The sequence below is a fragment of the Eublepharis macularius genome, chromosome 6 (assembly GCF_028583425.1).
Source record: "Eublepharis macularius isolate TG4126 chromosome 6, MPM_Emac_v1.0, whole genome shotgun sequence".
Classification (NCBI taxonomy): domain Eukaryota; kingdom Metazoa; phylum Chordata; class Lepidosauria; order Squamata; family Eublepharidae; genus Eublepharis; species Eublepharis macularius.
In genome coordinates this window covers 103,628,287-103,642,745 of record NC_072795.1, presented here as the reverse complement: position 1 = coordinate 103,642,745, position 14,459 = coordinate 103,628,287, and the positions used below count along the sequence as shown (strand labels likewise).

Genomic DNA, 14,459 nt, shown 5'->3' with positions numbered 1-14,459 from the left:
GAGGGAAGGAAAAAGATGGCAGTCGTACGTATGCTGTAAGGATATCTTGGGTGATTTTTCCAGAACTAGCCATGCTTATTTGATTTATTTAAAACAATGAATTTGATGTTAACAATGTTGGGAAACAACACTGGCTGGACACTAGCAGAGAATCATTGAACAGGGACTCAAAAGGGAAGTGATTTTAAAATGCTGACATGTACTCCAGATTTAAACAAAAAGAAATAACCATGAGGTGCCTCTTCCTTTTGAAATTATCAGTAAAAGCTTCTGTTCAAGAACTGATATTGTATTTAAAGTTATATTTTGGAAATTTGAAATAATGAATTAACATGATTTAGTGGTTAATGTTATGTAGCAAAAAGGTCTCGAAGCAAATTTCTATGGCTTCATAGGTAGACACTACCCTGATTACCAAGGTGATGAAGGAGATGTTGTGAAGTGCAAAAGTGCCTCAAATGCCTTCTCCCTAATTGTAGTCTAGTGGTTTTCTGTTACTGCCAAATTAATTTAGACTCCTGAGTGGCAATTGAGGTGCCAGATTTGACCCAAGGGTCTCCACTGCTGATCACCTAAACTAATGTCAATGACGGTTGCCGTTTCCCTGGTGAGGAATCCCCCTCTGCCTCCCGGAGAACAGGCCTCCTGGGTGCACCCAAATTGGGGCCCTAATCGGCCCAGTGTGAAGTACATGAGTGCCCCTGGACATGCACAATGACATCACCAGCTATATTCGAGGAGTGGAGGGAGGACCATTCATGAGCTGTAGTCTGCTCATGAGTGCAGATCTGCTGAGAAGTAAATGCCTTCTCGTGTTCAAAGAAAAGAAGGCAGGAAGCAAGCAAGGGTGGGGAAAAGAAAGAGGATGAGGAATCTGAGGAAGAGCTTCGGGGCTCTCCCCTCCCCGTTTTGAATGGAAAGTGAACAAGGCTCCTGAGATGAAAAGATACATGATCCCCTTCCCTGTGGCTGAGGCCAAGGGGGGGCACACTTTTTATTTATTTATTTAATTAATTTATGTCATTTCTAGTCTGCCTTTCTCACAGAGACTCAAGGTGGATTACACAGTGTGTGATCAGTACAGTCAATGGCAAGAATATTTCCATAAACAATGCCATAGGGTAAATAGATACAAGTTCACAAAGACATTGCATTAGTAGCAATCCAGTACATCATAGCGGTGAAGTCTATGGTTCCTAAGTCATTAGTAGGTCATCTGAGATCCCCTCCCTACAAAACAGTCCTCCTATCTGAGTAAAAAAGCCTTTTGGAATAATTCGGTTTTGTAACATTTGCAGAAAGCCAGGAGAGTGGGGGCTCTCCTGACCCCCTCAAGCAGGCCACTACAGAGAAGGCCCATGTGTGGGCTGCTGTTGATTTCAGCTGTGTGCAGTGTGGCACCTGCAGGAGACCCTGTTCAGATGAGCAAAGCTGCTGTGGAGGAGCATGAGGAGGGGGGGCAGTCCTGGGCTGAATCCACACACCCGCGGAGCGTCCCGGCGTTGCGCTAAATGTTCGCTAAACACGCGGAAGTGTAGCATCTTTCTAGCGCGATTTCTGAATCGCGCTAGAAAGACGCTACACTTCCGGGTGTTTAGCGAACATTTAGCGCAACGCCGGGACGCTCCGTGGGTGTGTGGATTCAGCCCTGTAAGTATGCTGGACCAAGGTTGTGAAGAGCTTTCTAAGTGGTAACCAATATATAGAGTTGGGTATCATCTGCATATTTCCTGACAAGGGGTTAAGGGGTCCTTGAACAAGGATCTTATTTGTTGTCAACATTTATATCCCACCCTCTCAGCCAATCTAGCTTTCAAAGTACAACAACAACAATAATTTTGTGCCATCAGGTTGCAAGAAACTCATGGCAATCCCAGTGCCGTGGGGTTTTCAAGGCAAGAATGGGTTTTGCCATTGCCTTTCTCCATAGAGCAACCCCAGCCTTTCTTGGTGGTCTCCCATCCAAGTACTAACTGTGGCTGACCCTGTTTAGATTGCCAGCTCTGATGAGATTGTATTAGTTAGGGATGCTAAAGCTTTAAAAAAAAACAAAAAACCTTAAACCTTTGTTAAAATCAACCAGCAAAGAACTCGAGACTGTTAGAACTGGAAACTGGAAACATAAAGTTACATATAAACTAAATGTTAAAACTGAGTAGTAGACTAATACATAATAGACCAGGGAGCCAGGGGAACAACAAACAAGATCTTTGTTCAAGGGGTAAGGAGAAAGGTGGAGAAAGCCAGAAAGAACCGCACACAATCCACAAGATGTGTGTGTGTGTGGTGGTGGGGGGGGGAATTTTGATGTGATGCCAAATACTAAAGATTCTTGCTACTAGTTGAATGGCTATATAGCTCCCTCTGCTTTCTGTCCCATGCCCCACCAGATACTAGAATTGTTGTTTGGAAGGTTGGGGTTCTCATATCCAGGACCCAAATGCATCCACTCTGTACTGGAAAACTTACATCTAGATTAGCTTCCTCTCCCTAGCCCTGAGAACATATTATATTAATGAACTCTATGGCTGTTGTCTTATTGGTCACTTTTACTATCCATGCGGGAAAGGTGAAATGCTGTATCTCTCAGAGTATTTCAAAGTGTTCATTTTGAAGAGACACTTATAAAAGGAACCTTTGATCATAAAAATAAGCCAGGAAAATGACCTTTCCCTCTGGCAGTGAGTTGTTGCTTTTGTTCATTAAACTGTTATGTTCTCACACTTCCTTTGGGAGCTCAAATATGCAGTTATGTTGAGCTTTTGGCAATGCATACATTGACTTAAAGGTGTGATGCTGCAACCCATCCCTTCATGGTTAGCCACAGCTTTTACAGGTTCTTTTAGATTTCCAGCTGAGAATAGAGACAAACCACGATTTACAAATTAATTTGTTTATTTGGCACAACTTCTTAGCAACAGTAGGTAATCAAAAGCACATTAAACAGAATCAACACATTGTATTACGTTACACACAAGGATCATGTCATATAACCTGGGACTATGGGAGAAATTGGCTAATTCGCTTCAGTGACAATGAATGAAAAAGCTAGATACTGACAGTTATGTCCAGTTTTACTGCCTCATTGGTAGAGAATGTTGGTAAAGCTAGGTAAGAGCTTCAGACTGCTGTTTTATGTTTTTGGTTTGCTTTGAATCCAACCAGATTGAACAGCCATCTTGACAGAGTAATCTCTCTAGTCACTTTCATATGTGTTGGTTTTTATACCTAAAGTTACAATACGTGTCTTTCTGATTACTATAAATTATCAGAAAAAATCCAAAAATTAAAGTTGTTTTAGTGGTTCCTCAACCGATCTTCCACCTGTTTGTTTCTATCTTTGCATGCTGCTTAGCTAGTAATAACAGTTTTTAATCATTCAGCTGGTTTATGGTTCTGCGGTTTCCTTAAAAAGCCCATATAGCAAGACTCCCAAAGTTATTGCACTCTATCTGATTGTAACCGCAATTAGCAAATCTCCTCTTGAGTCACAATCTCACCAGCTTCTTAGGGTCTCACCACACAAGACAATTACACGAGTAATTAGAGTATATTTTGTAATTCGAGTGTAATTCAAGTGTATTTTGTCTCGTGTCGTGTGGTTTGACCCTTAGTCATAGGTCAGTATGGAGACTTTCCACTCCCAATCCTCCCCTGGCATTTAACTTCTCAGCTACATTTGCAAACTCAAGGTGGGGAGGAATCTGTTTCAGGACTGGGGTCCAGTCCTCTATGGTGGTTTTTCTCAATAAGAAAAATTGCATCACAGTACAATAAGTAGCCTGGCACTTTTGAAAATTTGTTTCATTTGAAACATTTTGTTTCCTGATCCAGAGGCATTTTGCAAATGTGAAGCAAAGAGTAGGAATAATGCTGTTTGATGCCAAATTAAGCAAACCAGTGCTTTCACTGTCATGCCATGAAAACTGCCCAGTTAGTTAGTTAGTTAGTTAGTTAGTTAGTTAGTTAGTTAGTTAGTTAGTTAGTTAGTTAGTTAGTTAGTTAGTTAGTTAGTTAGTTAGTTAAGGAATGTATACACTGCCTCTCCAGAGTCCTGTTGAAGTCCTGATCTGTTTTCATCTGCAGTTTCTAGTTACCTGTTACTTTGCTTGTTGTCAGAGGTTGTGTGCCTTCGGTGTGTATCCATGTCAATAGGTTCAGTTTGGTATTTCATGCTAGGGTAGCCTGGACTTAAGTAAGGAAATCTTCTTTTTACCTTATCTTACTTCAAAAAGCTACTGGCCTATGCTTATGTCCAGTTTAAAGGAATATGTTCAATACTGGCAAAGACCAACACAAGCAGAAATCAACAGAGATCTTTGACAAACCTTGGCCGTTTCCAGACGGCTTACCTGCCTCCGGAACGTCGCACCATCTTGCAGGGATAATGCAAAATATCGCGTTTTCTCGTGCGAGTTTTGCGCGACATCGCGCAACGTCGCGCAAAACTCGCGTGAGAAAATGCAATATTTCGTGTTTTCCCTGCAAGATGGCGTGACGTTCCGGAGGCAGGTAAGCCGTCTGGAAACGGCCCTTATGAAAGTCTGGAAGAAGTACGGAGTATGATGAACTCAGAGAAAGAACTTTATTAAGGAGAATAATTAGCACACTCATGCAGCCACCGTGATATCACACATAGAGAAACAAATGAATAACATAATGCCCATGTTAAGATACCAAAGAACTGAAAACTTTCTTCTTCTTAGTTGCACCAACAGACTTATCTTGGGGTTTTTAATATCTTGGGGTTTTTAATAATAATAGCTAGGGTGTATAGTTGTTATCAGATCCCTAGGTTGCCTGATATGGAATCAGAAGAACTCCTATTCTCTGCATCACCTCCTTCACCAACTCTGCTAGCTCTCACAGATGCTGGTTCAAGAGTCCTGGAATTTTGAGCACAAACTGTTAAAAGAAAATAGCTCTCCTCCAGACATTTCTGTACATCCTGCTCATTTTAGCAGCTGTGTATGACAAACATTTTGCCTGCAGTGGAAAGTTGTGTGTCTTTTAAAAGTGAAAAAGGAGGGAGTGTAGCTTCGAGGAGTCTGTTTTGGTCACCATCTTGGTACCAGCCTCCCATGTTAACATACAACTATTCCCAATACCCACACACATTGCTCATTGTATATCACTATAGGGCTGCCAACCTCCAGGTGGAGGCTGGAGATATCTTTGAATTACAAATGATCTCTAGAGTACAGAGATTAGTTCCCCTGGAAAAAATGGCCGCTTTGGCACATGGACTGTATGGCATCAGATCCCTGCAGAGCTCTTTCCCATCCTCAAACTCTGCTCTTCTCAGGTGCCACCACAAAATCTTTATGAATTTCCCAACCCAGACTTGTTAACTCTCCAAAGAGAGGTAGGAAGTCAAAGAGATAGTCCAGAAGGGTGAAGGAAGTGTTATAACCTACCCACCAGAGCAGATTCCAGAAAAAGATCTAAGTCCTCATGTAAAGATACCCTGTATCTAGGCAGCCAATAATTCAAAAGGTCCCAAGGGAGGAGCAGTAGAGAGGTGGAGGCATGCACTAGGAATAGGGAAAGTTCTGTAGCTAAACTCAAGAGTGAAACTAACAAGAAAACAGGTATGTTCTGTTCAGGAATGAACATGACAAAACATCACACTCAGGATTCGTCTACATATTACAAATTTTTTGTGTTGGACTTTGTATCACACGTGCCATGGAAGCTTTGTGGCTCCCAGATGCACACAGCTCCTTTTCTGTTCATGTCTAGAGCACAAAGGGAGAAGCAGCTTTATCACCACCACCACCACCACACTGCTTTTGCATCTGCAAACTTCCCCATGGAGTTGCTATTGGCTCAGTTTCATTGGGAAACTTACATGCCACCACATATCTGATGTGATTTTTGCAGTGGTGCAAGTAGTTTTTATGGGGTTGTTTGTAGATGCCGAAACAGCATGGGGGGAGGTGGAGCTCAGGCTGCTTCTCCCTGCATTTTGTGAACACAAACAGAAAAGAGCCCGTGTGTGTCTGTGAGGCACAAAACTCCCATTGCATGTATGACACAAAGTCCCTGTGTCATTCCTCAACAAACACAAGAACTTTCTATTATGTACTTGGAGGCTTAGGGGGTACAGCAAGAGCAGAACATGGGAACATTGAGTGAAGCACAAGATGAGAATTCTGTCTTCAGTCTTAGAGCTTGGGGCTGTAATGAAAATAAAGAGTTTCTTTTTTCCCAGGCCGAAGCAAGATGAACTAACAAATAAGCTTCCTGATTAATCAAGGCTGAGGGAGTTCCCAGGTTCTGGGAACATTTCCAAAGGGAAGGCGGAGAAAGCTCAGGCCAGGCAGGTGAAGGCAGTCTTTGGCTCTTAGTTATCCTTGTTGGAGGAATTCCCAACATGCTATTCTGGGGACTGTTTAGTCAACAATCCTAATGCAAGTCTAGAGAACTTTGTCAGCGGAAAGTTAATGTGCCAGGATCGTTTGTGTCTAATTATACCCTGATGAATTAATGTCAGGCCCAGATGAATACTTTTGAACAAGATAAAGGGAGAAGATGCTATCACTCTCCACTGCCTTTGTCTCCTGAGAGTTAGATGAGATAATGTGGAATTATACTTTATCTTGCCCTTCCCTGCTGGCTTTGAAGGCCATATTGGGTTTGAGTTGGGTTGGGCTTCCCCACTCAGACTTATAGACAGAAGTTCCCAAGCATGACAGGGCCCAGTTTGGCTCAGGAGGGTGATGCAGGGGAGAAGGGGTTTCAATCTTTCGCTCCCTGCACCATTTTTCTGAGGGGGGAGCAAATAGGGGCCCCTGTGGCTGTTTTAGCTCAGGAAAACAGTGCTGGCAGGAGGCTGAAACTCCTCCTCTTGCCATTCTACTAAGCCAAATTGGGCTTCAGAGCACTCGGGAATATTAATTCCTCAATATAACATCTGTCTATAAGTCAGGTCAGGGAATCTTGACCCAACTCACGACAGACATCACATAGGGTTGCCTGGTGGAGGCTGGAGATCTCCTGGAATTATAGCTGATCTTCAGGCCACAGAGAACAGTTTCCCTGGAGAAAATAGCTGCTTTGAAGGGTGGACTCTATGGGATTATATCCCACTGAAGTCCCTCCACCCCGAACCCTCCCCTCCCCAGGTTCCATCCCCAAATCTCCAGAAATTTTTCAACCTGGAGTTGGTAACCCTAATGTCACATTAATGTGGTTCTCAGAGATGGCCTGGAGCTTGTTTTCTGGGCCTGTGTGAGTAGCTGGTCTCTCCCCATTCTTAATATCAATGCAGTCCTTCCAAGCCCTGTCCACATCAGTTTCCCTATCCTCATTCCCTGCTTTTTACAACTCCATGCTTCAGAAGGACTTCCCCCATCAGCTACTGAATATCATTATATAGTGTTATAACATTATAAAAATCTGTGTATCGGGTCCCCAGCTTTCATTTTAAAAATAAACTTAAGCCTACCTTTTCCTTGCAGAAATATGCCTTTCTTCTTATCTCTTAACAACCACAAGGGCTAAAGATTTACTTTTTTAAAAAGCTGGAAAGTCATAGAATCTGATACAGAGATTGGTATAAGATTATAATACTGCAATGATACTCAACTGCTTAGATTTTTTTAAAACCTGGGAAATCCCCACTGGCATAAAGAATAGGGGTGGACACAAACCGTGAAAAAAATGAACCATGCAGTTCCTGGTTCGTGCATTTTCACAAACCACGAACTTCCTCGAACTGAGGCAAGTTCGCGAACCAGTTTGTGGTTCACACGTGGGGTTTAAATGCCCCTTTCTGTGCCGCTGCTAAGCAGCATGGAAAGGGGCATTTAAACTCATGGATCAGCTGCTTGTCGGGGAGATCCCCGACAAGCAGCTGATCGGCGGGTTTAAATGCCCCTTACTGTGCCACTTTGCAGCAGCACGGAAAGGGACATTGCTTTTTTAAATGAACCAACCAAATGAACCAGCATACCAGTTCAGAAGTTCATGGAAAGGAGCTTCCATGAAACGCTGGTTCAAGAACCACGAACTGGGCCGATTCGTGGTTCTTTGTGGTTTGTGTTCCGTTTTGTGCCCATCTCTAATGAAGAGAGATGGCTGCTGCCAGGGGACTAGGGCAAAGAAAATGTGCCATGTGAAAGCCCTGTTGCTGCTGTAGCTGTTGTTAAGTGCAGCGGCAGAAAGGCAACCACGCAAGCCTGTCCCCATGTACAAAACACCCTTATAACAGAAATAAAAACACAAAACAATAGTTTTCAGCAGGCAGCTTCGAAATGGAGTAATTATTCACTTACCATTGTCTGAAATAAGCTCTGGCACAGCAAGTAGTTCCTGTTTTTACAAATACTTTTGATTCTCCCTTTATAAAGCTGGAGAATCCTTTGTAAGCTTTCACTGATTAATCACATGGTAGTTTATGTCACAAGTTGTGGCATCCAATGCCTCATTTCTGTGAGTGCAAGTGTTGTATAGTAGTTAGAGTATCAGGCTAGGATCTGGGAGACCTTGAGCCAATTACACTTTCACAGCTTAACCTACCTTGTAAGGTTATTGTGATAATAAATGGGGAAAGGGGAACTGTGTATATTGGTCTCTGCTCTTTGAAGAAGGAGAAAAATACACTGGATAGATTTTTCTGAAACACCCCATGATTAGACTCTCTTTATTGACACTCGTAGATTTCAGTGTGCCAGTGAACAGATTTCTTTCTTTCCAGTGTATGCTGTACTATTACCATCCAGATTATGTGTTGCCATACAGGGTTGAAGTAACCCCACGAAAGGTCTCTTTTGTTTGATACAGTATTTGAATTTGAGTATAGCTTTGTACCAATTGCATCAACATGTTTCTAAGAATGGCCAGCAATGATTCAAGAGAGACAGCGTTCTAGGACTTCCAAAGATAAACAAAATTACAGTATCTTGACGCATTTGTATTTTTGTATTAAAGAAGAGGTGACGACTGGCCCCAAAGAACCTGCCACTTCATTTGATGACTCTGCAACAAGATTTAAATCCACTACTAAACGGTCTGTACCAGCTGCTTGCAGTTACTGCTTCCCACTGGCACCCAACGGCTGTTTCTTTCCCCCCTGTGTAGGAGTTACTAAACTGTTTTTACCAACTCCTTAGTCAGGCTAGTCATTTATCTGTTTAAATATTTATATTTATTAAAATATTTATATTTATATCTATTTCATTTAAGGTGGCTTAAACTTCCAGGGATCGAAATGTACAAAATACAATAAAACCGCATTAACCACTCCCAAGAAAATGCCTGCAGTTTTAATTCCATTAAAAGCCCTTGCAAATAAAACAAAGAAGGGTTTTCAAAGCAAGAGACATTCAGAGGTGGTTTGCCATTGCCAGGGCTGCAGTGACCACTAGTGCGCACGCGCAAAGCACGCACACCCGGATTGTATGATGATGTCACTGCACATGACGTCATCATGCAGGGAACGCTGCCCCTGGAAGCGCACCCACTATTCCATGTGTTCCCCGGCCAGCAGCTGTGAGCCAGCTGCCCCATTGGCGCAGCAGGCAACTGGAGCAGTGCGCTGGTGGCCTCCCAGCCCTCCCGCTCTGTTGCCCTGAGCACCACCACCAGCTCCGCAGCATGCGCTCCCAGCCAGCAGCCATACCCGGTGCCCCCTCTTTATTGGTGCTGGGGGCAGGTGACCCACCCCTGCCCCCCTAGATCCAGCCCTGGCCATTGCCTGCCTCTACCTAATACCCCTGAACTTCTTCGGTGGTCTCCCATTCAAGTACTAATCAGGGCTAACTCTCCTTAGCTTCTGAGATCTGATAAGATCTGGCTAGTTTGGGTAGGGTTGCCAGGTGCCTATACTCTCCCAGTGTGAGGGGGGTACCTGGCACTTATTGATAGTCTTGTTCCTGTGTGCACACAAATCTTGTGCATTCCAAGTGCCAACACAATGATGTCACTTCCGGGAACTGTCGCCATCACGCTGGCAGCAGGCATGCTCCCACCCATCACACAGGACCAATTCAGCCAGGTGGCAGCTAAAATTGGGCCTTGCAAAGCGCAGGAACTTGCCTGCTGCCAGGCGCAATGACATCACTTCAGGAAGTGACATCGTTGTGCCTGCCAGGAGCACTTGCCCAGGACGTTTCTTGCCTCCTGGGCCCATTTCTCCTACCTTTTCCTCCCCTCCAGCCAGGCAAGTGGGGGGGGGGCAGAAGCTGGGAGCAGGGGATCCCCTGTCCCTACCAGGGGGCTGTAGGGTTATCAGGTCCCCTCACTCTCAGGGCAGGAAGCAGGAGACCCGACACTCATCTTTATAGATATCTGTGCATGCACACTCCCAGGGCTGCATGATGATATTACTTCCAGGAAATGACATCATGCAGGGCATTGTGCTGCCCCTGGGGGCGCTCCTGCATTCTGCAGTGGTCCAATTTCACCTCGTTTGGGCCATTTGGAACCTAAATTAGCCTGCTGTGAAGTGTTGGAGCTCTCTAGGGCCCTTCTGGCAGTGCTCCCGCGGTCCACAGCTGGCTGAATTGGGCCTGTTTGGGGTCAAAATCGGGCCGTTGTGGAGTGCTGGAAAATGTTTCCCCGCCCTTTCCCCCTGACAGCCAGGTAAGTGGGGGGAGGGAGGAGAGAGGGGTCCCCCACCCCCAGCGGGGGACTGATAACCCTAGGGGATAGGATCCCTATTTTTGGCCATCCAGGTCAGGGCCTAGCTTTTCTACTGTTGTGTAATGCTCATGCAGAGTTTCCTTGTATGATTTTTCACATCCATAACAAACATCAAAACACATTTATTCAAAACCTCCTAGTTTTGTAGTACAGCAATAGTTCATATGGCCACACATAATGACTTTAAAAAGAAACCCACTTACTTCTTGCCATTATTCCCAAGTCTCAGTTATCCTGTTCTATAAAAATGTGTTCGTTCTTAAAGCACATTACATTCATCCAGAATTTTCTGGTTGAGACATTTGCTCAGAGCTGTCTGAAAGGGGACAGGGTTATCTTTTTAGCACCCCCCCCTTCAGTTCAGAGAATGTTTTCATCAGCTTGCAAGCTTCCTTTATTCTATTCCCTTGAAAAAGAGATAAAGCATCCCATCTTTATCTTTTATATTTGGTTGCCAAAATTCATTGCATTTGGGTGCCAAAATTCATTGTGTTGCATTATAAAACAGCTTGGTGAATGAAGAGTTGTGAAAAATGTATTAATAAAGACGATTGAAAGGAATTGTAGTAGTTATCCTCTAAGATAATCAGAGTGGTTATGAAAGAAAGTAAAAGAACAAAGTCTAACCATATTAATGCCAATTATATTGCTTAGCTAGGAGAAATCTTATCAGTACCCAATGATGTGTCCTTGAGGTTTTGTCATAACAGAAAACCATCTTGATAAGATGTCCAGCATCTGTTTTCATTTGTGATTCTACAGCTCAGGGAAAGATAGCACTGTCCACTCAGTGGACTCCACTGGCAATTTCCAATATTATTCTTTTTGTAAGCCTATCATCTTTACCTTCTGTCCTGGCTCCCATCCGCAGCCTCCCTCATGTCTAGTCTGCTTACAGACCTCGCTGCTTGCATTTCCCGTTTCATTCTTCTCTTCCCACACTCTTGTACCATTGCCTGCCTTTACTACTCCCATTTCTTCCTTCCCCGTCATCCCTTCTCTTTTCACTCTCTACAGACAATTCAGGCACAACTGGATACTGCTAATAACATACGGTTTTATTAAAACAGGGTAGAGGCAAATGCTCCAGCAGGCACACAACATCAGTGTGAGGTGCTGATGGAACGAACGAGACTGGCCTAGGCTAGGGTTCTTCTCATCATAAAGGGGTATGAACAACCAGCCTGGGGCTGGAAGGTCAGGTTCCCAAGTAAGTCATTCCTGGGTTCGAGGGTGGGAAGGCAGGGCATGCTGCTGATCTCAAAGCTGCACAGTCCCGTTCAGATCTGTTTTTCACCCCCAGGCTCCAGAACAAGGGCTGCTGTCTGCAGCTAGTAATCAGCGAGTTCCTCCCACCCCTACTCCTCAAGCTAGCTTTGTTCCTAATTAGCTTGGATTTTGCTGGGATGCATGCTTTGATTCAGTGCATGGGAACGGTAACTGCAGTGCCACAAGGCATTCTTTCATGCATCCCAGAAGCAACAGATGTCCCCGAACATGCTTGGGACAGCAGAGGCCTTAAAGAAGAGGCCTACAGGGCCTCTGTCATCAACTGGTTCTCCTCTTCCACTGTTTTGCAAGGGTGTTTTCTTGGGAAGTGGGGGAGGGCTGGAGAGAGGATAGTCTAATAATCCCCTGCATGGAGTTCTCCTTTTGCGCTCAATATTTTCATCAAGCTATCCACTACAATCCAGACAGCCAGTACAGTGTGGTGGTTAGAGTGTCAGACTAGGATTTGGGAGACTCGGGTTCAAATCCCCACTCTGCTATGGAACCTCACTAGGTGACCTTGGGCCTAAATGAAGTAAGTAAATAAAATAAAACTCCAAGATTGTCCCTGTCTGGCACTGCTACTTCAGAACTTACTACTGTATATTTAAAGATAGGCTTTTCTGCCCAATGGGTGTCACCCTACCCTTAGCCACATAGAACATTTGACACACTGAGGGCCAAGCTACAAGTGACGAATGACACTTGAACGGCAAGTGTATTTCTCCCTGTTCACTTGCCCTCTATTCAATCCACTTGCCGTTCAAGTGTCATTCGTCACTTGTAGCTTGGCCCTGAGATGTCCACTCACCCCATCTGGAGAGAATTTCATGCAGTTCTTCATCAATCCATGCTGGTTTGCGCGTTCAGAATAAGTTGGCCAGTGCTGGGTGTAGTATAACCCCATGGCTCTTAACTAAGTCAGCCAGGATCAACTGAACCCCATCAAAGATGGGAAGAACAATGCCCTTCAAGATCTCTACTTTTTAACTCCATCTTGTCTGGGTTCAATTTCAATTTGTTTGCCTTTAGCCAGTTGACAAAAACTGTCAAGCAGTGACTCAGTACCTCTATTGCATCATCTGGGGTTTTGGGTAATGAGACAGAGCGGGGTATCATCTGCATATTAATGGCAACCAATTCCATAGCTACGAATGAGTTCTCAAAAAGGTTTTACATAGAGGCTGAATAACATGAAGGATAAGATTGAGCCTGGTGGAACTCCACATGATCATTCCTACACTGGTCTTCAATAGCAACCCTTTGAGTCTGTCCCATGAGGAATGATTTAAACCAGTCCAGGGCACATCCCTGATACCTACTTCTGCGTCCGAATGGCTCAGCATGGATATGTCAAAGGCTGCAGATAAATCCAGGAGGAGCAAAAATGAAGCATGGCCTTTGTCTACATTCATGTATAGGTCATCAGCTAGAGCCACCGGAGCTGTCTCCATCCCATAGCCTGGCCTAAAGCCGGACTGAAAAGGGTCTAAAGCACCAGAGTTGTTCAAGAAGACCTGGAGTTGATCAGCTATTGCTCTCTCTCAACCACTTTGCCCAGAAAGGACAGATTAGAGAGAGGACAATAATTGGCTACACATTTTTGTCTAATGGTTTTTTAAGTAGCAGGTAGATGACCGCCTCTGTGAGAGGCTGAGGGAAGTTGATGAAAGCCTTCAGATCTCCTGGTTATTCTAATACATGGTTTTCTAACCCCAAACCATTGCCTGGTTTACATTTCACCGGAGGCTAAACTTAACAACAAAGACTCCTGTATCTGGCTTTCCTTTTTTTTTTAAATGCTAATTTTCAGTCCCTGGTGGAGATTTTGAATATTGGGGAAAGGGAAGGAGATGAGGAGGGGGGGGGGAGAAGAGGCTGTTTAACTCATTCCTCCCATGTTTTCTCCACTATTTGAAATGCCCCTTCAAAGCTCTTGTGGGAGAAATACATGGGTTTGGGTGCCTGAATCCATCAATTTCCCCACAAGAGCCAAATTGCAGCTTTTTACATTGTGGTAGTGATACGGGAAGACATTTGAGAAGGGGGGGGAAACCTCTTCCCAAATGATCTTTCCCTTTCCTTCAAAACTGTAGAAGTTTTTATTCTAGCCAGGCACTGGGGTTTGCCTCCCCAAGAATAAAAGAGTGTGTGCACACACACTGCTCAAGGTATGAGATGTCAGTAATGAAGAATATCAGATCATCTTTCTGTAGGAGAGAATACAGCTGATTCAGGATACTGAGAGCTTTGAAAGTCTGTAATTACATGTAAAAGCACTTAGCAGCTGCACCTTTTTCACAAGATGATACAAAGCATACCTGCCCCTGCCCCTCAGCTGCGAGAGATGGGCAACCTTCCCTTTATGTGTTAATAATAAAACAAGGGGCAGGAAGACAGGTGTCCATTTTTAATCAAAATTAGAATGCACTGCAAGCCAGGAGAGCAAACCCCTCTCCTGCCTCTGCCCCACTATTAGTGCTCTGCTTGTGTCCCTGTTGTTGCCCTTGGATGTCCAGGTGACATCCAGGAGGCCAAGATTG

At 44.2% G+C, this 14,459-nt stretch overlaps 1 protein-coding gene across 5 annotated transcripts in view; it reads left to right on the top strand.

Annotated features, from left to right (window-relative positions):
• Positions 1–14,459, top strand: part of ASAH2 (N-acylsphingosine amidohydrolase 2) — a 98,631-nt gene that overhangs the window by 45,169 nt on the left and 39,003 nt on the right. Inside the window, exon 1 of one of the 5 annotated variants that reach the window (XM_054982691.1) lies at positions 8,930–9,013. The exons of the other annotated variants lie outside the window; for them this stretch is intronic. The gene's annotated coding sequence lies outside the window, so the exon portion shown is untranslated. Of the gene's footprint in view, positions 1–8,929; positions 9,014–14,459 lie in introns of those variants that run through there. 5 annotated transcript variants of the gene reach the window in all.